The sequence below is a fragment of the Hibiscus syriacus genome, unplaced genomic scaffold (assembly GCF_006381635.1).
Source record: "Hibiscus syriacus cultivar Baekdansim isolate YM2019G1 unplaced genomic scaffold, ASM638163v2 tig00112407_pilon, whole genome shotgun sequence".
Lineage (NCBI taxonomy): Eukaryota > Viridiplantae > Streptophyta > Magnoliopsida > Malvales > Malvaceae > Hibiscus > Hibiscus syriacus.
This window is the reverse complement of record NW_024063324.1, coordinates 67,949-93,467: the sequence shown is the minus strand read 5'-3', so window position 1 is coordinate 93,467 and position 25,519 is coordinate 67,949. Positions and strand designations below refer to the sequence as shown.

Below are 25,519 nucleotides of genomic sequence, written 5' to 3'. Positions count from 1 at the left end.
TCCAGTTTTTTCTCCTCTTTCAGAGTTTGCCTCAACATCATCTTTGTGTAAATGGACAACCTTGGGCATGACATTTTACTTCCTTTAGTGATATAGGTCATGTTGATGAATTCTAGGGCACTAAAATAACATTCCAAGGCGTCCTCATTGGTGTCAATGTATGGGGCATAAATTATAATAAAAGCGATGATTTCTTCCTCGGCCCCAATGCTGACTCGCTTTCCATCAATAATAAATTTCACTTTCTGGTGCAAAAATAAGGGGACCACTCCTGCAGAATGGATCCATGGTCTTCCTAACCAAAAGTTGTAGGCAGAGTGGATGTCCATCACAACAAAATCAATGTTGTAAATAGTGGGTCCAATCAGTAGAGGTACCTCTATTTTTCCCATCATATCTTTTAGCATTCAATAAAATGCTCTAAAGATATTTTGGTAGTCTATCATGTGCGAGTTGTCTATGGGAAGCCTTTGGATAGTGACTAGAGGCATCACGTTTAATGTAGACCCAATTTTTATCAGTACTCCTAGAAGGACATTGCCATGGCAGTGTGTGGTGATATTCAAAGCTTTATCATACCACATTCCACATTCACGGATCTCGTCATCAGTGAATGTAATATAGTTGTCAGTAGTTATGTGTCCCTCTATTCGATCAAGTTTGCTTATGGTTACATCTTAAGGGATAAATTTCTGGTTTAGAACTTTTACCAAGGCATTACAATGGACTTCTAATTTCATCAGTAGATCCAGTATTATTCTTGTTGCTTATGAAGCTGCTCCACCACACTATACTCTATTTACTTTATGAACCTTAATAATTATTGAGCTTGAACCTCATTCACTGGCTCATTGATCACTGGTGAAGGTTCCTCATTGAAAATATTTGGCACTGTAACTTCTTTGGCCTTTGATTTTGTCTTTTCTACCTCTTTTGAGGCTTCCCGGGAGTAGCACCTCCCACATCTTTTGAAGTGACCTACTTCACTAACTACTTCAACAGTTGGTTTCTCTTCTATTGCTTCCTCTATTCTTTAAGATGGTCTCGATCTTTCAGTATGGACACACTTGAAATATAATTCCAAGGAACTTATCGAGTATCTTGAACGGAAATGGTGATGAGGTTGTGATCACAACCTTCGAAGTTATTGATGGCAAGCTCCATGCTTTAGGTTTGATAGTGATAATCTCGGGATTCTTTGATCCATGTGTCGCATTGGAGCTCTTTGATGTGTACAAATCTATTACCTTTTTATCTTTACTTCGGTCAAATAATTCTACCTCTCTATTTTTCATCATTGTTTGAAGCAATCCCCTAAACTAATGGCATAATTGATGTCATGGCCTTTCTCTTGATGATATTCACAGTACGTCTATAACCAATAAACTTGGGTTTGTGGTTGCCTTTAATTAGACTAGTCCTATTTAACTGTCTGTAAACCCATCTAAGCTGGGACTTAATTTCTGAAACTTCTTTCTTCGTTCTCCTCTCTTCTTCTTCATAGACCATATTTACCCGTTGACCTCCATGGTTTGGCAATGGGTGGCTAGCGGGTGACTTGAATTCAAAATCCCTTGTGTTGATCAAATTTTGTACCACCTTCTTGAAGGTTATGCAATTTCCAATAGAATGCCCTGAAATCCTAGCATGGTAGTCGTAGTGAGCATTGGCATCATACCAACGGATATATAGATGTTAGAGATGAGTTAACTTATATGGTTGCACCACATCTGCCTTTAGTAAGAAGGAGTATATCTTGGAGTATGACACTGACTCGGGTGTGAAAATCACCCTTTATGTTTCTTTCCTGGTCCTTTAGACTCATTCTTGTTGGATTTGGTCTTTATCATCTCCAGTATAGGCTATGTAATTATAATGTTCTTATTGTAGGTGTTTGTGTAACACCCAACCCGTATCCGACCTGGATCCGAGTCTGAGTGTCACATTAACTTTCAAAAACTCTATTCTTTACAAATCCAAAAAAATCGTAAATTCATCATTGAAGAAAAAAGTACTTTATATTAATAAATACCATCAAATTGTTTTACAAAACCGATCAGAGCATATTCAATTCAAATCTTGTAATTACATGCCAACTAAAGTCTATCAAATAAAATACCTATATTCAATATGTTTCTGATATGATCTTCGTAAGGGAGATGCAGACATGTCTTGCTCCTTCTTACTTCTCTTCTTGTTTTCCAAACCTACGTGTGAAACACTCGCACGTTAAGTCATTGACTTAGTGAGACATGTAAATATATAATGTAAACTATAACTAATTATTAAAAGCATGCCCATATCATGTAACATAACATCATATGTATATACATACTTAATCATATCATTAACATGCTTGTCATTACTTTTTTTATCATCATTAATTCCTTTATACCATATCAGCGTATATTTGACATAAACATATAATGTAAACTCTAAATCACACCAATGCATAAATCATTACCAATCTCATATCATATAAAAACACATATATCATCTCACATAACAAATACACCTATGTACTTATATTGTTATCCTCATTTTTATTATCTTATGATCTTAAACTTATCATTTCTATATACTCAATAATGCATGAACATTTCACAATTCATATCAAAGTATAATACATGCACACGTAACATCATATTCTAATCGCATTATCTCTAGCATTAATCCATTTAGAACATATAATTTAATCTTAACCTTTGTAATTATTTCCTAATATATCTTTCACACATAACACATATAATGTCATACAAGATTTCCTTATGTTATCACTTTGTTTAGCCCATGTATATATATGAGAACTTAAGTATGTGAGTACATAGAGGTTATGCACTATGCCGTCACCACAGCTCGTATAAGGTCCAACTAGGGGCATATGAATTTGTCCTGAAGGATCGTGTAGAAATGTCTAGAAGGACCACTATGTCCCAAATGACCACTATCCATATGTCTCAAAAGACATAGGTAAACTATCCATATGTCCCGAAAGACATAAATAATCATGTCCATATGTCCCGAAGGACATAGGTAACTCTTGACTCTTGGCATGTCAACTATACCCCTAGCTCTCATAATACATAACATGGGCATTATTATTATGTTATCACACTTTCACATATTCATATCATATACACATATAAGCTCATGGCTTCTTATCACATATATCGTGTAATACTCACTTGAAGTCTCATATATTCTTATCACATATCTCATATCACATGTCACATTGCTTATATCTTGTTCTCATATCTTCTCATGAACATATAGATACTCATCACATATCTCATACCTCATTTTCACATATTTCATTAGTTTAGTATCTCATAAATTATATCATATTATCATGTGGTTACATATATCACCTAACACATATATCATGTATCACATATAGTTCATATCTTTTCATTTATCTTATGTTTATCCTTTTATATTCATATAAATCATACATGTTATACATACAAAGCATATTCACCCTTACATATATTCACATACTCATGTTATATGTCTTATCTCTCATGATCATAGAGTCATACAACTTATTATCACATGGCTCATAGTTACCTAATTTATCACACAACACACATTCACATGAATCATATATATAAAGATGCATTTAACTTCTAGGTATATATATATATATATATATATATATATATATATATATATATATATATATGTATACTCACCTATTCATAAACATCATATCACACCATGATTATATCTTTTTACTCATGTAATTATTGTTGGAATTAGACTCATCGCAAGTCTTAATTCCCTAACATAACATAGACTTAATATCATGTACTCACCTGGGCCTAATGAACACAATTAAGCTCTTGTTCTTTCTTGCGAATCTTACTCTATCGTCCTATATGAACTTTGCTTTCGATCGATGTCTACACAATCATGTATTGATACATATTAGTATTCCACTTGGCATACTCTAATCCTTCATTTCTTAGACTAAAGGAAAGGCTAATTTCATTTCTTATTTAGGGTAGGTATCGATACACTCTATAGTGTATCGGTACATCCTTAACGTGTGTATCGATACACTACCTATGTATCGGTACACAAATTATGTTCGAAAGTTTTCGTTTCAAGGGGGTATCAATACACTGTCTATGTATCGGTGCCCTTTGAATATCTTCCAGCATTTTACCCTTGGTGTATCGGTACCTGTTGAATGTGTACCGATACACCCCAGCCTAGAATTCACATTTTAAGCACGAAAATACTTCTTTTTCAGCTCAACACTTCATATTTCATTCCTTCACCTATCCTTAACTTACCTACTCATACTTAAACTCATTTCTACTCAATAATCACCTCTTTAACCTCAATATCCTATCTTTCATATGTAATTCAAGAATAATACCAAATTTTGAATGTGTTCTAATTCCAATTCTATTACTTCTATCTTCTTAATTATACCTTTAACAAGTCAAATCCATCACTAGAACTTCAAAAACCTCTTTATATCAAAAGTTTATTTCTAAATCCTTAATAGAATTTTCTTTCTAATTCTTTCTTCTTGATGATTTAAGCTTATATAAGCTTTCCTTAAGCTTAATTATCATCTAATGATCATAAACAAACCTTAAATTCAACAATAAATTAACTAACAAGAAAACTCACCTTTGTCTTAAGCTCTCGCGCATGAAGAAGAAAAGAGAATAAGAGAACTCTAGAAGCTTGTATTTTTGCTTTCTTTCATCAACGTGGGTTAATATATAACCATAACATTTTAATTATTCCTTGCAAATGACCATTTTATCCTTCACTTCTTTTTCTTTGATATTTAATCATATACAAAATTTCCCATATAAGTCCTTGAACTGTTCAATTATTCTACTTTAATTACCAAATTCTAAAATTTTACAATTTAGTCACTAAATCGGTATTGACGATGCTACAGTTTGTATTGTTCACCTCATTCCTTTTCATCTTATTCATAGGTCTCTTCGAGCTAGTTTCATCTCTTCTTCGATCCTGCCACTTTTGATGGCATTCTCGATCAGTTCACCAGAAATAACTAAGTCTACAAAGTTCTTGGTAGTGTTTCCAAGCAAATGTCCTAGGTATAGAGCCCTTAGGGTGTTCACAAAGATGACAATTTCTCATTCTCCATATAACCAGACATTCTTCTGCAGAACATTGTGATATGCAAAGAGGGAAAAATGGTGTCATCGTACTCCTTAAAGTATGGCACCTTAAAATTTGGTGAGAGGATGAGGTCAGGGACTAGACTCAGTTCTCTAGTGTTGATCCATAGAATGGCTCAATCACCTCAACTAACTTCACCCTTTCTTCCAGATTTTTGAGTTGTATGGTGATTTTTCTATTTTCCTTCTCCTTTTGGCTAATTCATTTAGATCTAAGGATAGATCTTCAACATCATGTTCTCTTGGCCTTGCTCTTGGTGCAGTTGGATTGTTCACTAGGTAGAGGGTCTCATATGATGTTATTAATTAGCGAAGTACACACAAGGATGAGTTTTATGCGAGGCTGCAGGACGAGCAGTAACATGAACGGGAGTGAAGCCCAGGGGATGAGGAAGATCTGGTGTGAAACTTGGTGGTCGCTGAGAATCTGGCGCAAAACCATGAGGGTGTGATGGCTCTGGTACAAAATATGGATGCTGAGAGGGGTCTTGATTAGAAGATATGGATGATCTGCAGCAGTATCATGTTTTTTGAATATGTCTTATGTTTTCTTTATCATATCGAGTTGAAAACTTGCAATATTAGCTACAATCTTATTCAATCTGCCTCTTATTTCCTCTTGCATGTCCTTTTGTTCTTGCTCTATATAGGTTAATCTTTCTTCCATCTTCTTGGTTATTTTTCTGGTGTCGTATGGGTGTGGTTTGTCCTTGCTGGTGGCGGAGGCCAAGAACACTACAAATGATCATATCTTATTTTATTATTCAATGTTTCTTTTTAAATGAAAGATTGTTAATATCTGGTTAAAATGTAAGCAACTGAAATACAAAATGAATGTATGTATGCAAAATTGTTGAATTTTCCTATTAAATGAATGATGTAAAAGGCATTGATCCCCAATAGTGAACATGACAAATATACTTTCATTGGACAAAATGTCTCAACCATTACAAAGAAGTTTGTTCACATATAAGGCATGACCCTCAGGCTTAGTTCTATAATTTCATTCATAAGTCAAGTGACCCTTTTCCCATAATCAGACATTGGACTAGTAAGATCTAAAATAAATTATGCCCTATTGGTCAGCTCCCTCATATAACAAGCTATGTCTCTCATCTGTGTTATCCCCTCGCCCATCATCCGCTTTCACTCTGGCACTATTGCTTGGTAGTACTCTAATGTATCATTTCATCTAGCATTGATACTATTGATTTCTTTCTCAAGTATGTGACTCGAACTCAACATTGTTAGTACTCATATTCCAGCCTCCTGACTTGTTCGCAAATGGATCTATTCTCTTCACGGAAAAGCCTCAAATTTATTGAGGTTGGAGGGACTTGCTCTTAGCGAAGAGTCTCCTCGAGTTACTAGACACAATCTCTTAATTCCTGATTTCAGCTCGAGTAAGGTTCAACTCCCTCATGCCTTAGTTGCATCTATCACATATCTTTGTTAAGTTCTTAAATTTTCGGTTCTTTATGGAGTACCTCTGCATCTAGGATTCGATTTTATCTCGCTTTATATCAAGAACAAGGTTCCAACCTTGCCTCTCAGCCCAGATCTCATCCTTTTTTTACTCTATCTCTTATTCCAACTCTTGGATCCTTCACTCTCGGGTTTTGAAGTCCTAAATTATAGTGCTCATTTCATTTTTTTAACTCTTGAACTCAACTTTTCTCCATTTTCAGCTCTCTCAAGTTATCTTCTCTTTCTTTCTTCAATTCTATTTTTTTATTCAATTCCTTAACTTCATGACTCTTAAGCTTTCTTTTATTGATCAAGACTCTCTTGTCGGCATTGAGACCCTCTATCTTCTTCCTCATAGCCTCTAACATCTTGAATTGATACTTATTCTCACATTATAGGTTCTTGATTTGATGTTTTCCTTCTGCCACTTCCATAGCCTATTGTTTAGGCGTCTTGCTTGATCCGACTAGCCTTCTTCTATGAGACAAGTCCTGGTAATCTTTCTTTCTCTTTACCAGTTTGTGTTCAACTTCATTCTTCCTCTCTACATCATCTGGAACTGTCTAACATGGAATTTGATCTCGAGAGAGATCATGAAGTTTTCTTCACCTAGTTCTCTTACTGTCTTGGCATCATTGGTTTTCTCAGCTTCAAATTTTCTTAGTTGAATCTCAAGATTCAACGGGACCACCCTGAGATGTTCTCCAATAGAGATCGATCATTCTCTACCATATAAGGGGATCATGTCTTTTACTATTGTGACCCTCCAAACTACATAGTTTGGGTTTAACAAGACATCAACCCCTCACCTTCATTCGATACGTCGTTTCCCATGACACTGTAGCCTCCTATACTATTTTCTTATAATTAACTAACTTGTAGTCGAACTCATCACTAGTAAGTCCAAAGGTTGTTGGAACAAACTATCGCGCTCCATATTGTCTTAATACCAACATGGGAGTAAATCCTACTGCTCCCTATGGCCCAATAAGTGTGACCAAACATCTTCACCATATTTATACAAGATTTGAGTATGCAACAACCATGGGGTTCGCCATGTGATGTCTTGGTCTCGAATGTTCCTTAAATAGCTAACCCACTAATCTGTTTGTGAGGCTATAGGCCCTTTTTTATGAGATATTTAACGATAGGTGAGTAGTCCTTCAAGAAGCGATCAAAATTAACTTTACCTTCCTTCTAAAAGTAATTGTGAATCCACATGGTAATTAACTGCATGCATCCTAGAAAGCAACCACCCACAATCCTTCGACAAACATTCAAGGATCTAAATATATTAGCCAATATTATATGCATGGGGTTCAGTTCTGATTCTAATTTCTTAAACAAATCAACCATAACTAGCTCAACATGACCAATGCATTTAGGGAAAATCACTAAGATGTAGATCCATAGAGCAAAAACATCCCTCCTTATCTTCTCATCGATGTGGTTCTTAGCTATATTTTATAGATAACACCATGATACTCTTTACTTTCTCTTTTCTTTTGCATATGACTGGTCACACATTGCTCACTTCTACATGAAATCTTAGTGAGCTTAACTTTGAGGGTCAATCCTTTCATAGATTTGGTATAAACCTTGTCTACTTCAATTTTTTACAGACTTAACAGGAAGTGGTACTCCTCCAACGTTGGGGTCATGTCCTCATGATTCAAAATGAAACAATTGTAAGCCAAATTCCAGAACTGTATCAAACTTTGGATGAGGATGAGGTACATAAAAATAAGGATGTCCCCATAATCTTGACAGAATGTTTGTTTCTCACTCTTTCTCTAGCATTCCCAAATTCTTTTCAGACCTCGGATATCATTCATCTTGAAAGTGGCAGGTACAAAACTAGATAGTTCTGACATATACTGCACTGGTAGACTGCCCCCAAATTATTATTCCTTTACCTCATACTAATCACGTACATATGCGGGGTTCATTTCTTTATTTATGAAACTTTTCTCCATCTTAAAAAGTCTTTTAACACATACGTACACTCGGGATCAATCACCTTTCAAAATGCTATGAACATTTAAAAAATGAAACAAAGCAAAACCAAACAAATACATCGGTCAATATACAGAATCAATTAGGACATAAAAATAATTTAATCAGTTCTACCCTCATACAATCTACCCAAAACATGATATATTAAAAATAGATCCTACCCAAACATGCTTTCTACCCCCCATGCATTTATTCGGGAAAGCAAAACCTAACCGCATAATTTTCCAGTTCTCATGCTTTTATTCGAAAAAAATAAATTTATCATATAACTTTAAATTAAATAGAACAAAATTTAGAGTACGCTCCTCATTCGTGTATACATATTTCGGTAACTATTGACGGATAAAGGTTCAACATGACTCTACCTAGGGTGAACGGTCTACGGTTCACTATATGTATGGTTTCAGCTCTATGGGAAAGGGTACTCAAAGTGTCCTTGATGTTGGTGCTCCCTTGGGTTGCCAAACCTTACAGGCTTCAAATAGAACGAGTTCAATTCGAGAAGATCCACCTCCCTGTACCCATACGAGGAATTAAATTCCCACGAGGCACAAGACGTGTATATCAGAGGCTAGTAGTTATAGGGGGAATAAATTCACCACGAAAGTATAGCATTCACCCTTACTTAATCGAGACAGAGCTCGGGTATAGAGCTTATGTCATGCAATGTGGGTGAGGTGTGTGAGGAGGAGCATACAATCTTTGACCAAACAACACGTCTAATCAAACAAAGAGGCACCTTTGTTTGAAAAGAAATTCAAAAAATAAAATAAATCTAAAATCAAAGAAACTCAAAAAATTAGTACAACTATCAATAAATAGTTCGAAAAGAATTAATCAACATTTAATAAAATAAATTGAAAGATAATTCTTGATTTAAACTTTCTAATATCCACTAACATAATGAGGTATAAGCGATTATCGACTTCACTTTCATAGTCCCCAGTAGAGTCGCCAAACTGTCGTAAGGTTTATTTTTTGAAATAAAAATGATTTTTATTTTTAAAATCTAAAAACTTCTATATTTAGAAAAATAAATAAATTTTAAAATTGGAGTCGCCATCGACTTTTGGGTTAGATAGATTGAGTACCTAAAGCGTCATAAAATTAATTTAAATAAATTTAAAAATCATTTTTAAAACAAAATTGATCTGTGTTTACCATAAATTCATTTTTAAGGGATCAAAAGTTGATTACATGAGGGAAAGGGTAAGCACTCCCACAGTACCCAAAATTGGCACCTAATCGCTTATACATCATCATGGTGGTGGAATTAAAAATACTAAAATCAAACATTATTTCACAACTTATTTTATTTCTCATTAATTAATTTGTTTTGAACCCAAAGAAATATTCCCTATTTTGAAAAGAGATCACGGGATTTGCACATCCTCCAATGGAAAGGCTTTCCCATCTACCTCATTTCTATATGAGAATATTCCCCATTACTTATTTAGGATCTCATATTAAGCATGAATAAAATAGAAATTTAAAAATTAAAGTAACATATAAAAATGAGCAGATACAAGGTCATTATTAAAAGGTAATTACCATTTATTTTTTTATTAAGACATACTCGATTATTTTCAAGTTCATTTTCATTTTAACGTCATATTTGTAAGGTATGGCTCATAAATATACCGGTAAAGATGACAGGGGATGAAGCGGAGTGAGCGAAGGGTTTTCTATTATAAATAGAGATGTATCCTAAACCTATGAGACATTGAATAAAATTTCTAGCGCCGCCTAGGCACCGAGGATGTAAGCATAGTGTCGAACCTCATTAAAATTCTTGTGTTCTTTCGTTTACTTTTCCCGATTCTTCAACAATTGGTATCAGATGTCAGGAGCAAAATTTGAAGTTGCGAAATTCGATGGTAAGGGTAACTTCGGATTATGGCAAACATAGGTGAAGGATCTGTTGGCGCAGCAGGGGATCCTGAAGGCTTTGCGACCTACAAAGCCAGCGTCGATGGAGGAGGAAGATTGGGAAGAATTGCAGCAGCGAGCGACAGGAGCCATACAATTATGCTTGGCGGATGAGGTCATGTATCACGTCATGCATCTATCATCTCCAGACGAAATTTAGAGGAAGTTGGAAAGTAAGTTTATGTCCAATTCCTTAACGACAAAAATGTATCTAAAGCAGCAGCTATATGGGTTGAAGATGCAGGACGATCATGATTTGGCACAACACGTGAATGTCTTCAATCAAATCGTTTCTGATTTGGCTCGGCTTGATGTTAAAATTGAGGCTGAAGACAGAGCGATTATTCTGTTATGTTTGTTGCCTCCCTCTTACGAACACATGGTGACTACTCTTACATATGGGAAAGAGACTATCAACGTTAAGGAGATTACTACATCCTTGTTGGCTCACAACCAGCGGAAGTAGAATGCAGGGGAAAGCTCTCAAGCCGATAGCTTATATGTCAAGGGTAATCGAGACCGTAAACGAAGACAGAGAAGGCATGGTCTGGCAAGCGGAATTTCAGATCCAAATCTAGGGATAAGAAGACAATTCACTGTTACAAGTACAATGAGGCAGGACATATGAAGCGAGACTGTACGAAGTTGAAAAAGAAGACTGGTGAGAAGCGTGATGATTCATCCAAGTCTGTAAATGTGGTCGAGGATGACAATTCTGATTGCAGTATGGGTGATATGCTTTCTATTTCAACGACTCAATTGACGGATGTTTGGATTCTTGATTCAGGATGTTCTTATCACATCACGCCAAATAGGGAATGGTTTTGACATACAGGTCGGTTAATTATGGTTTTGTTTATTTGGGTGATGATCGATGTTGCAATATTGTTGGTATTGGTGAGGTCAGAATTAAGATGTATGATGGCTCTGTTCGGACGTTGAGTGGTGTTCGGCATATCCCAGATTTTAAGAAGAATTTGATTTCTTTGGGCACTTTGCACAAGAATGGTTTTATCCCTGAGGCTGATGATGATAGGGAAACCATTCGGATTGTTAAAGGTGTTTTGACTGTGATGAAAGGCAAGATGACTGCAGGGAATATTTACAGATTGTTAGGGAGTACTGTTGTAGGTGGAGTTCATTCTGTTGAGTCCTGTGATGATACAACCAAACTGTGGCATATGTGTCTTGCTCATCTTAGTGAACGTGGTATGGCTGAATTACATAAAAGAAATCTTTTGCATGGTGTTAAAAGTTGTAAGTTCGATTTTTGCAAGTATTGTGTTCTTGGTAAACAAACTAAAGTTCGTTTCAAGACTGCGAAGCATACAACTGAAGGGATTCTTGATTATGTGCATTCTGATGTATGGGGGCCTTCCACGACATCGTCTTTGGGTGGATCTAGGTATTATGTTACTTTCATTGACGATTTTTTCACGGAAAGTTTGGGTGTATTTTTTGAAACACAAGTCCGACGTTTTTGAGAAGTTCAAGCTATGGAAAGCTGAGGTAGAAAACCAAACATGACCAAAAATCAAGTGTTTGCGGTCTGACAATGTACGGAGTACACAGATACACAGTTTCTAAACTTTTGTAAGGAGCACGAGATTAAGAGGCATTTTACAGTGCGCAAGACACAACAGAATGGTGTTGTGGAACGGATGAACAGGTCGCTGAATGAAAGAGCCAGATATTTGCGATTGAATGCGGAGCTTCCCAAACACTTCTGGGCTGAGGCTGTTAACATGGCATGTTATCTTATCAATAGATCGCTAAGGGCATCATTGGCTGGGAAAGTTGCAGAAGAGGTATGGACTGGTCATGAAGTTAGTTTTGATCACTTACGGATTTTTGGTTATCCTGCTTATGTGCATGTACCTGCTGATGAGAGATCCAAACTTGGTGCAAAATCGAAGGACTGTATTTTTCTGGGTTACAAGAAAGGTGTCAAAGGATTCAAGTTCTGGGATCCAGTTGCGAAGAAAATTATGATCAGTAGAGATGTGTTTTTGATGAACAGTCCATGTTGCAGCAGAAGACAGGCACAACAGTGATGGATTTCGAGCAGTTTCAAGTTGAGAAAACATAAACTTCTCAACCGACTTCTGGTGGTTCCACTACGGATGATTTGTAGGATTATAGTCTCGCCAGAGACAGGGTGAGACGGACGAATATAAAGCCTCTGAACAGATTGGGTTTTGAAGACTTGGTCTCTTTTGCACTTACTGTTAGCAGTGATGATCCGGTTACTTTTCATGATGCAATTACTAGTCAGGAAAACGACAAGTGGATGGATGCCATGGTTGAGGAGATGGAGTCTTTGAATCACAATCGTACATGGGAGTTAGTTCCCCTTCCTGAGGGTAAGAAGCCGATTGGTTGTAAATCCGTGTATAAGAAGAAACCAGCAGTAACAGAAAAAGAGGGGGAGAAGTTCAAGGCTCGCTTGGTAGCAAAGGGTTTTTCACAGCAGAAAGGAGTTGATTATGATGAAATTTTTTCTCCTATGGTCAGGCACACTTCAATCCGAGCAGTACTTGCATTGGTGGCTAGTTGGGATTTGTATTTAGAGAAGATGGATGTTAAAACTGCTTTTTTGCATGGTGATTTAGAGGAGCATATCTACAAGCGGTAGCCTGAAGGTTTCACTCAACCTGGAAACGAGCATTTAGTTTGCAGATTGAAGAAATCTTTGTACGGGTTGAAACAGTCTCCGAGACAGTGGTATAAACGATTTGACTCCTATATGATCACAATTGGCTACAACGGATGTGAGTATAATTGTTGTGTCTATGTTAAGAGCCTTGATGATGGTTCTTTTATTTATCTGTTACTGTATGTTGATGATATGTTGATTGCTGCGAAGAACATGGATAATGTTATCGGTTTGAAAACCTTATTGAGTCAGGAATTTGACATGAAAGATTTAGGTGCTGCAAAGAAAATTCTTGGGATGGAAATTTGCAGGGAAAGAGACTCAAGGAAAATGTGGCTATCTCAACGGGATTATGTTGAGAAAATGCTAGAAAGGTTTGCGATGAGCAGCGCAAAACCAGTTAGCACTCCATTGGCGAATCACTTTAAGTTCTCATCATAACAGTGCCCGAAGACAGATAAGGAAGCTGAAGATATGGCAAAGGTTCCGTATTCTAATGCTGTTGGTTGCTTGATGTATGCTATGGTATGTACTCGTCTTGATTTAGCTCATGTTGTTAGTCTAGTTTGTAAGTACATGTCTAAACCTGGTAAGCAACATTGGGAAGCAGTCAAGTGGATCTTTAGATACTTAAAGGGTACTATGGGACATAGTATTGTTTTTGGTAGTCAGCGGGATAATCCTTTGGTTGTAGGATATGTGGATTCAGACTATGCAGGTGACTTGGATAATAGAAGATCTACGACAGGGTATGTTTTTACTCTTGGTGGAGGACCTATTTGTTGGAAGTCTATTGTTCAATCTGTTGTGGCACTATCTACAATTGAAGCTGAATACAAGGCAGCGGCTGAAGCTGCAAAAGAAGCTTTATGGCTCACCGGTTTAGTGAAGGAGTTGGGTGTTCAGCAAGGTGGAGTTCAGTTGCTTTGCGACAATCAAAGAGATATTCACTTGGCTAAGAATCAGGTATATCATGCTAGAACTAAGCACATTGATGTATGTTTTCACAAGATCAGAGAGTTGGTTGCATCTGGAGAGGTTTTGTTTCAGAAGGTACATACTGATAAGAATGCGTTGATATGTTCACCAAGCCAATTACGACAGACAAGTTCAAGCATTGCTTGGACTTGTTGAATGTTTCGAGTTGTTAAAGAAGTAAGGTAACCCAACCCACATTGAATGTTTCCTAAAGGGTAGGATATTCGCCAAGGTGGAGATTTGTAAGGTATGGCTCATAAATATACCGCTAAAGAGGACAGGGTTAATTTTATAATTATGTACCAGAGTTATTTATTATACATAGAGATGTAACCTAAACCTATGAGACATTGAATAAAATTTCTAGCGCCGCCTAGGCACCGAGGACGTAAGCACATTACCGAACCTCGTTAAAATTCTTGTGTTCTTTCGTTTACTTTTCCCGATTCTTCAACAATATTGAATCGTACTATCTCGATAGATCGTACTTTTCATGCCCATTCTACGAAATTTGTTCTTGAAAATTAATACAAGTATTAAATAAGTCTAATAATAAGCAATATTGAATTTGAGAGGTATTCTAACATTTTTTAATAAAATATTTGACAAGTTAATCATATTAATGTCCTAAAATAAACAAATGAATACTAACTTTTACTTTGATACAAGGTAAATAGAATGAAAATGGCTATATCAAAACTAAGGCAAAACCACAGGATCTATTAGTAGTAAACCATTTTTATTTTATGTAATAAACATGTAAATGGTGACAAGGATGATCATTTAATAACTTAGAAGGATCTAAAGTGTATATATTATGTTTCTCAAAGCATGAAAATTAAGGACTAAAGTGTACTGAAACTAAAATTTAAGGGGTCAACTCAAATATTTGGTTAAAACATAACAAAACATGCACAATGGCTAAGTAAATGAAATAAAATTTAGTGCTCGAACGAAATGATGAGAACATTGTATTTGGTGACTAAATTGCATAGTTACAAGACTTGAAGGACCCACGTAAGGTTTACCCACGTGCTGAAACACGTAACTCTGCCCCTAAAACGGTATCATTTTGGTGTGGTTATATAACCCTAAATCATGGCAAAAAATGGTATGGTTTTTTATTTGTTTTTTCTCTCCTCTCTTTTCCCAAAAGGGAAAAATAATTTCCCTCTACCCTCTCTCTTTTTTTCCTTCGTCGAGAGGAGAAAAAGGAAATGTGGCCACCACCGACTTTGGCCATCGCGAAGAAAACCTCACCTATACATTACTTTTATCCTCTCAAAAACCTCCACTCTCCTAGCCTCAAAACTCAAAGAAAACCCATGAAAATTGAAACCCTACATAGCCCTAAATGGTTTCAAAAATCACCCTCTATTTGGTTCTAAACTGAGCCCATTAAGCCTCCTAGCTCTAGATCTACAAACATGCAAGGTGATACCTTTAGTGTAGAGACTCCCCTATTCCGACGAAGACGACTTTAGGCTTCCAAGGGTAAGATTCTCTCTCTTTCATTTTTTTATGTCAAAAATGCCATGAATTCCTTCTTTTTGGTTACATTTGATCCAGATTTTATATCAAAGCTTCCTCTTTTTTTCTTGTTTTCATGTTGCATGCAAAAAGGGGAGAAAGATTTCTTATTTGCCTTTTGTCTATTTGTTGTTTTCGGCTTTGGTGGTTTGTTCGAGGAGGGGAAGACAGGGTGAGAACACCTGACAAGCGGTCGGATTCATCAAAGGTACGAGGTAAAATTATTTACCCCGAGGCTTGTTTTCTTCTATGTGACGACTAGCGACAAATCCAGCGGCAATAGAAGACCTCGGGAATTGATGAATCACGGTGATCATACGAGGCGGTGGTGTGGTTGATGTGTATGGGAGCCTAGGGTGCGTGGGGGATGCTGAGTTTAGGTCAAAACCCTAATCATCAAGAAATCAGGGTTATCGGATCTAGGCAGATCCAACGATTGAGATGAGACGGCAACAAGCTTGACAACTAGGGTTTCTCACAAAACCCTAATTTAGTTGGGTTGTTTGGGCCTTTACTTCATTTGGGTTGTAATTTAAATCTTAGGCTTGTACAAACGAATTTTTATTTAACTTACGGGCTTGTTTTCTAATAATAATAATAATAATAAACGACGAAACAATGATTACATTATGTTATGAGGGTTATATATGGTGACAAAATACATTATATTTTTAAAGAGAAAAATTAGGTTTATATTTTAAATTTGATGTTACTAAAAATACATTATTCTTTTAGGTTTTATATATATTTTTTGTTTGAAAATAAATTATTTATAATCGTACTTTATAATGATTCATATTATTAAAATGAGAAAGAAAAAAGTATGGGGAGGTTAGTTGTGGTCATCCTTTCCCACACCCGAAAACAGCAGTCGCAAAGTAATTGGTACAAAGTCCAAAGTTTGTTGGGGGACCACCTCAACTTTATGCAAATTTGACATTAGAGTAGAAAAACATGTTCAATTATATTAATGTCACTCGTACAATTATAGCAAATCCATAACACTTTATAAAAGCTATCCCATGCTCAATTAGAAGGGTTTGTTTTCAACGAAATTAGGCAGCACATTCAAGATTTTGTACCACGCAAAATTAGATACATACTTTTTTTTCCATTTACTAAAATGAAATCATGCAACATTAATGTTTGTGTTGTTTTTTATATAAAATTTTCCTTATACAAGTTAATAAAAAGAGTTTTTAATCAAATAACATTAAGTTTTTCCCTTTTATATTCACACTTATAATCAAAAGATTTAATTCATGTATTTTTAGTTTGGTCTTGTTTAAGCTCTAATATTATCCAATTGTTTAAATAATGTTAATAAATTAATGAAAAAATTATTTTAATAATTACAATTTCACTTTTTGAATAAAAATAGAAATTTTGAGTTCTTTAAAAATTCCACATCAGTTGATTAATAGAATATTTTGAAGTATTTTTATTTAAATTAAAGTATAATATTAATGGTAATAATAAGAGGATGGGATTAAGTTAAAATATTGAGACTATAACTTCAAATTGGATGCAAACCAAAAATTTGTACCTAAGGTATGGGTGCTTAAAATTATGATTTTTATTTTATATGGTTTATAAACTTTTGAATATTATAATTTATTCTTAAAATATGACTTATTTTAAAAAATTCTTGATTTTTTTAATATTTCTAATTCATTCATATTTTTTGACCTCGTTCTAAATTAGTCCCTAAAATTTTTAATGTTCTAATAACACCCCTTACAATCATTTAGAAGTTTAGGATGAGATTGCAACTTTCAAAAAATTTAGGAGCCAACTTAAAATGAGAGTCATAAGTTGAGGATGAATTTTAAAATTTCAAAAGTTTGATATCAATTTTGTGTGAAAGTCATAATTTGGTGATAGAATTAGAATGCTCAAAAAGTATAAGGATTAATTTATAATGAGGGTCATAGTTTGGGGATTCATAGTGCAATTAATTCCTTAAGGAAATGTTAAAGATTCTATTTTTTAGAGTAAATTACGCATTTAGTACCTACACTATTAGTTTTGGTCCATTTAATATCTAAACTTTTAATTTTTTTAAAATATGCGTAACATTTAGTTTTTGTTTCATTTTAGTACCTTATTGTTCACAGAATTTGTTTATGGGTAAATTACATCATTCATCACTCAACTATCTTCTCACTCCTATTTTGGTACTAAAGTTTAAAAAAATCAATTTAACTAGTTAACTTTCAAATTTCTCCTATTTTATTCACTCTAATTTATTTTATAATAATTTTTGTGACATGAAAATATTTATTAATATATAATTGAAAATAAATTTGAAAGTTAGAGTGGTTAAATTAGGAGTAATTTGAAAGTTAAGTAATTAAATTAAAATAATTAAATTTTAGTGATCAAAATAAGAGTGAAAGATAATTGAGTGATGAATGATACAATTTACCCATAAATAAATATTCCTTGCAAATCAACCATTAAGTTTTTAACAAAAAAAACTAAATATTAAATATGTTTTCGAAAAATTTAAAAGTTTAAATAGTAAAACGAATTAAAACTAAAAGTTTAGGTACTAAATGCATAATTTATACTTTGTTTGAATCTAAAATAGAGGCCAGCAAGGGAAGACGGCTTGGGTGAACCCTAAGCAAATGGAAGTTGCAAAGATACGTATTCAAGTGGGCAGGCTTGCAGGCATGATCTACGAAAGTGCTGGTTGCATATGAATTCCATTTCAGTTCATTTTGCAGGAACCCCAAAGCAGTAAACAGTGAATTTGAGCAGATAATTGGGGTCAATTACTTAAAACTCAATTTGTTTCTCTATCTGATCAAAATTCCTTAAAACCAAAACTTGAAAACACAAGTCAAGTCCCAAAATTCCTTTTTTTGCTGTCCAATAAGAATCCAAGTCAACAATAACAACAATAAAGGAAGGCTAAAAGGAACCCAGGAGGAAAAATGGCATCAGACGTGTCTTGTGGGGTTGAATTCTCATTTTATCTGTTGATAATAGTGGGATTGGTGTGTTTTGCTGGATTGATGGCTGGACTAACACTGGGTCTCATGTCTCTGGCTCGTCGACCTTGAAGTCCTCATGAAGTCTGGCCGTCCTCAAGATCGTATCCATGCCGGTATCCTTGTCCCTAAACCCCTTTTTTCCTTCTAGCTGAACAGTTTGGAGTTTTCTTGTTTTCATTGTGTTGGTAGTTGGTTTCTAGTTTTTATTTTATTTTTGATGAATTGAGGATTAAGAGGGCAATTAGCTTTTGGAACTAAGTCGAATCGGTGAGTACCTTCACTCTGCACGGTGTGGATGTAGAAGGGATGAGGTTGGTTGCTGAATTCAGAGTCTTTTGATGGCTCTGTTTTGGTTTTTGTTTCCTCTAAATGCTTTTGATTATTCTGTTTTCTGCAACAGCATGAATTAATAATTAATTTCATGGAGAATTGGATACCTAGTTAGGGTTTCAGTAAGCATTTGAGCTGATCTTATCGTCTTATAGGTGAACTTTTTCATTACACGTGTTTTGAATTTTCTTTTCTTTTCTGGCAGCAAAGATATTTCCCGTGGTAAAAAACCAGCATCTTCTTCTATGTACTCTGTTGATTGGAAACTCTATGGCAATGGAGGTTACTGCATAAATGATTCTTATCATTTCCTCTCTTTGTTGTTGTTGTTTTTTTCTCTCAATTTCTTTCTTTCCATGTAGGCTCTTCCCATTTTTCTGGACAAGCTTGTGCCTACATGGGCTGCAATTTTGGTATCAGTGACTTTGATCCTCATTTTTGGCGAGGTCTGTTGTTAACATATTGAACTAGCCATCTTTTTGAGGAAGTTGCAATGTTCTTGGTAATATGTGTTTGTACATCTGACTGCAGATATTGCCACAAGCTGTCTGCACTCGTTATGGCTTGAAAGTTGGAGCTGCAATGGCACCTTTTGTCCGTGTTCTTCTTTTTCTTTTCTTTCCAATTTCTTATCCAATCAGCAAGGTATAGTCATTATATGAATTTCTATCACTTTTTTGTGAATATTGGTATTTGCTGTACCATACCATCATGTCCTTTCTACAATTATTAGACATGGTTGAAACTAAAGATCAAGAGTATTATTTTCTTGAAAACAGGTATTATGTTTTAAATTTTGTTAATCAATACCATGTACTTTCAGGTTTTGGACTGGATGTTGGGAAAGGGACATGCTGCCCTATTACGAAGAGCAGAGCTAAAGACTTTTGTAGATTTTCATGGCAATGAGGTATTGGATTTTGAAGTTTAGGACCTTGTAGCAATCATTTCCAGTACTCATTTTGTATGAATTTGTACAAGCAACATCCGCCTTGTGGCTTATGTTTAATTGTTTCATGCATTCCTTAGATTTTCTTTATCTGTCAGTACATGTATTCTTTTTTTAGGCTGGGAATGGTGGTGATCTAACTCATGATGAGACAACCATCATTGCTGGGGCACTTGAAATGACTGAAAAGACTGCCAAAGTTGCCATGACGCCGATTTCAAATGCATTTTCCCTTGATCTGGATACAACTCTTGATTTGTGGGTTTGCGGATCCTTGCATATTGCAACCATAGGATTTTACTACTATGTTCTAAGTTTTTGTGTCTTAATCTTTGCATTTCAGGGGAAACATTGAATAAAGCAATGACGATGGGTCATAGCAGGGTTCCAGTTTATTGTGGAAATCCAACAAATATAATTGGACTTGTTCTGGTGAGGTTCTTTTTCTGTGTAAGTTATCATTTTATGATAGTTTCTTGTAGGGTACTTTATATTTATTTGCCATCCATTAATTTTTATTTCTTGGTCTTGCAATGTGATTCTGACCTCTCGTTGTCCTAATTCAATTTATTTTTTTTGTTAAAAAAAACTTTGAGAGATTAGTTGATGAATATGGTAAAACAATGGCAGTGAGTTGTAGTGAGATAACTAAGAGCTACTGATATTCTGATAATGAAAATGGTTCCTGGACCTAAAAGGTCATGACGGCGTCTTTAAGGAAATTCAAATACGCATTGGTATTTTGAGATTTAGCTACATTGCTTGTTTATTTTATCAAGAATTCCTTGGATTTAGAGAATATCGTGATGCCCCTTTGGAGCTTTGCTTAATGCCATGATTATCATGTTAACCATGTTGGAGGCATCTCAAATGCCCTGTCATTTGTTTGCCTGCTCCTCTATCTACAAAACAGTGCATATATTGATTCTGTTTCTTCAGTTCATATATTGATTTTGTTTCTTTGTCTGCTCTAATTTTCTGAATTTTTTGTCGAAGAGTTTACCCAGCAAAGTCATTCTCCTTATTTTATTATATAATATAACTACACGTATATTTGTTCTCCTCTCTTCCACATGGCTTAACTTTAATTTCTTTTTTCTGTATTCATATCTTTGATTGTAGATTCTTCTTACTGATTTGGCTTTAAACATGCAGGTTAAAAATCTGTTAATTGATTCAGATGGTCCAGTTCCGCTGAGAAAAATAATCATAAGAAAAATTCCACGGCATAGAATCTCCTCCTTTTTGTTATAGTACATCTTTTAGTTTCTTAATAGTTTGCAAAGGTATAAGAACATGAGAGTTAGCAATGGATATATCCCCCTTCGGGGTATCCAGAATCACTTTGAAATTCAGTCAGTTTATTGCTTTTGTTTCCCCTACTGCAAAGGAGCTCAATCTATTCTTCTATGCTTTCTATTCACCCTACAGGGTATCAGAGGACATGCCATTATACGATATTCTTAATGAATTCCAAAAAGGTCAGTCACATTGGTGTGGTATATAAGGATCTCAATAAGAGCAAGGAAAGACTTGAATTTAAGGACAACTGTAAGAAGCGCAGAGGCGAACCCGAGACATCCAGAAACGGTGGGAATATACATAATACAACAGAATAATTCTCTAAAACATATTACTTTTCCCTTCTCTTTTATTTTTGTTTCACTGATTTCATGCACAACACTTTCTTAGAAATGGCTTTAAGAAACAAGCCCTGGTCGGTTCTCACTATTTTCCCCCAACTTACTATCCACATTATTCACTAGATAAGAGCTTGTCATGATTGATTCTGTAAGGTTGATCGAGCTTAGCTTCATTAGGTTGCCTGATCTGGTTCTTCTGCGGTAAATATAACCAATCTTTATTTGCTTCCAGATGACCGTAAGATTGGTGTAAGTAACCAAAAGTCGGGGCTTAATTTGGACTCCCAAGATTTTAAGACATCTGTGACTAACAGTGATGGAGGTCAGCAGACAAAAAAGAGTCCACCATCTACTCCTGCCTTTAAGAAGCGGCACAAAGGTTGTACATACTGCATATTGGACGTTAAAGATGGCCCTATTCCTGAATTCCCATCTCATGAAGAGGTAGTTGGTGTTATCACCATGGAGGATGTTATCGAAGAACTTCTTGAGGTAAATCTCTGAACCTTTGAATACAGTGTTGGTAATGCAAAGAATGTGGAATCCCACATTTAGTGGGAAAAGGCTTCCCGGTCTGGTTGTGGCCTGATAGTGAGGAACAACAACTGCTATAATGGTTCATGTGAAATTATATGCTAATTTCTTTCGTGATTCTTGCTTATGACAGGAGGAGATATTAGATAGACTGATGAGTATGTCAACATCCACAACAGGTAAAATTTCACCATTTCTCCGTGTCCAATGGGTATGATCTCTTGTATTCTTGTTCAAGATTAAATACTTTTGTGTGAAAATGGAAGATTGAAGTGATTAATTCAGCATGGAGACATTGTGTCCCACGCAAGTGCAAGTAGTGGATATAGTCAAGTAACAAAGACATCATAGACGTCAAAATAATGACTTAAGAAAATTCTTGGCAATGCAGGATTAAGATCAACATGCATGCACCTCAGGAAAATGTTCCAAGCTTGAATTCAAAGCAACCTTTCACCAATGGTAGTGGCATCCCAACCCCTGCGGGACATTATCCTGTACATTCCCCCGTGTGCCCCAACTTGGCAGCCCCTGGTCCTGCTCCAACCCTTTCAGTCTCCAGTGCTTCTTCAAATACAGGTTCATCTGCTGCAACACTTCAAGTTTTGGGAGAAGAATCGTTAAAGGGTAGGTGAAACTTGAGCTGGTTTTCCCAATACGACATGATAGTTAAATGCATACTAAGAAAAAAAAACAAAGCATGAAGTTAAGATCTAGTTACTCTGGTAAGAACCAATGACCGGCCCTGCTGGTTAACGTACATGCAATCGTATAGAGAATGGATGCTTCTTGCCTTTTGGTTTCTTATCTATGAACTCATATATAGACATCATCCCATACAGAATTAAAAAGATAGATTGTGATTGTTGGCTAAAGGCAGCTTGCAATCTTCTGAGAAAACCAATACTCGTTTTGAATGGAATAGGATGGGGGTGGCAATTAGAATTTGAAGAAATATATGTTCTTGTCAAATTCATGTATTTGATGCAATGCAAATAGTGCAAACAATATAGAAATGAATACAATGTTGTGTTTTCTCTTTCGTGACTGCCATGTAAACAGGAATACGAGATTTGTATTAAACGGAACGTGGTAATGGTTCATTTAATTGCATACTAATTATGCATTCATTAAAATTACAAGATCATTTAATGGTTGTAAATTTGATTAGAAATGAAGTCCGAATCCTCACATTCCCTTGGGCGTTGTATTATTCTTGTGCCTATTGGTTATTTTGACGAAATTCTCAAAACTACAAGTTAAACAGAAGATATGATGGATGACTCGGTTGGTCAAAGCATAAAAGGAAAATGAAGAAACAAACCAGACCTATTGTATTTACAATTACACTTAAAAAGACGACTGAAACTAATTGAACTGATCTTCACTTTGGGAATCAAACCTCGTGCATTGAAAACTGCCTTGTGTTTTTCTCGTTTACAAACCCTAGGCCTACAATTATACTTAAATCAAAATTAAGAACAATATGAGATTCTTTCAAAGTATACTACACACCTTACAACATGTTACACTATTTAAAAGTTTTGGTATTTTGCTATTTGTTTCCTTTTTGGCATATAAGAAACATAAAAGCCAGACGTCTTGGGATTCATAATATTTTTTCGAACCATCTTCAGTAAAGTTAATTTATATTCTGGTTTAGGATCAAAGTCGAGTGAAAAATATATATTTTTCGGTTCAGTTTACCGAAAAGAGTAAATTGAAAATAATACGAACTCATAATGGATTAAATTCAATATGATCCAAATTAAAAAAGATAAACTGAAAATCTCCAATTTAAAAGATACCAAAAAAAATAGACTCAAATTTACACGACTTAAAACCACATAAATACAAGGTGCATTTTACCGTACTAATCTAATATCATGTCATCCGTGTCTGTGCCAAACTCTTTGCAAAGCGAAATCAATCTCTCCCGCGGTTGCAATAACCCTTTTCGCCTATGCAGTTTCTTCTTCACCTACTGATATTAACTTAATACTGAGATGACTTGTTATATTACCAATTTGAATGTCTGGAAATATTAAATTTCATCCAATTTTTAAGATAAAAATAGTGTTTAAATCGATCCATATTTATTAAAAATATTATTTTTATTTAATAAAATAGAGATTTAATTGAAATAAAATAATATATGAATAGATATTATTATAATTATCCCTAAATATATAAAGTGAATTACAATTTTTTGGACGAATATTTTTCACCTTAAACTCGAACCCAACATGATTAGAACATAATTTTAAAAAAATCTGACCCGACCCGAACCCGAATTTAAAAAAATCTGACCTAATCGGGTCAGGTTAGGTCAGAACCCGTTGGGTACGGGTCCCATGCCATCCCTACTCCTATGTACAAAAGGTCAAATAATATTTTTACATTTTCTTTATTATGCACTTTTCACTTCTAGTTGCTCCCCTTTCTGCCTTTGAATTTAATCACCATCATCATTGTCAAGAAGCAAGATTTGTCATGAAACTGAGTGAACCCAGCAATGGATGAAACATGAAAACACCATTGCAGCAAGAAATGTAATACCAAAACCAGGCTTTGGTATCTAAGTTACAAAAAGAAGAAAATGGTAAAGAACTGCTTCTTTCTCAATGGTCTTTGAATCTAAAATTGGTTGGTCTTTAGTATCATTCATAAAGAAGAATCAATGTACCTCATATGGGCGAGAACTAGTGTCATGTATGACTTTCGAAACTAAAATAAATTTTCTCACGAGGAAATCTGCTACGTAATCTTGCATAAGTGGTTAATACAATCTAAAAATGCTCATCGTCACCAATACTACCTATTGGGCTTTTGGTTGTGGTAACTTGAGCTTCCATCTTGCATCTTTATGGTGCTTGAGTTAGAATGTTGCTATATGGTGTTCTTAGAAATAGAAACATTGCGATTGCTGCCAGATTTATTAACTTATTCATATTTGTTAGCTTTCTTAATAAAACGTCTTTAGTTATTCTCTGAAGTGCGCATCAAACGCAAGGAAAATGATTAACTAACTTCTTGAAATTTCATACTTTCATTATTCTGATTGGGTATTTGCATAATGGTTCTTCTTCCCTCTTAGATGCAATTGTTTTGTTAATAAAGTTCATGAAGCCATTTGTATGTCAGGCCAACTGAGTTACTGAGATTGAAACATACCAGCTGTTGTCTTCCAGCATGACTCAAGGCTGGCTTTTATTTTATTTTATTTTTTTGTTTCCAGGTGGATCTGCCGGTGTAAAAGAGGTATTAAGTAAAGTTGGTGTAGAAGAGGCATTTAGAATGCATTGATTAAGTTT

The 25,519-nt window shown here is 35.1% G+C and overlaps 2 pseudogenes; both read left to right on the top strand.

The window, feature by feature from the left end:
* The first annotated feature begins 18,376 nt into the window (after nt 1-18,376).
* On the top strand, nt 18,377-21,298 carry LOC120179184 (annotated as a pseudogene).
* A 20-nt stretch (nt 21,299-21,318) lies between these two features.
* LOC120179183 lies at nt 21,319-23,284 on the top strand (annotated as a pseudogene).
* The last annotated feature ends 2,235 nt before the right edge of the window (nt 23,285-25,519 follow it).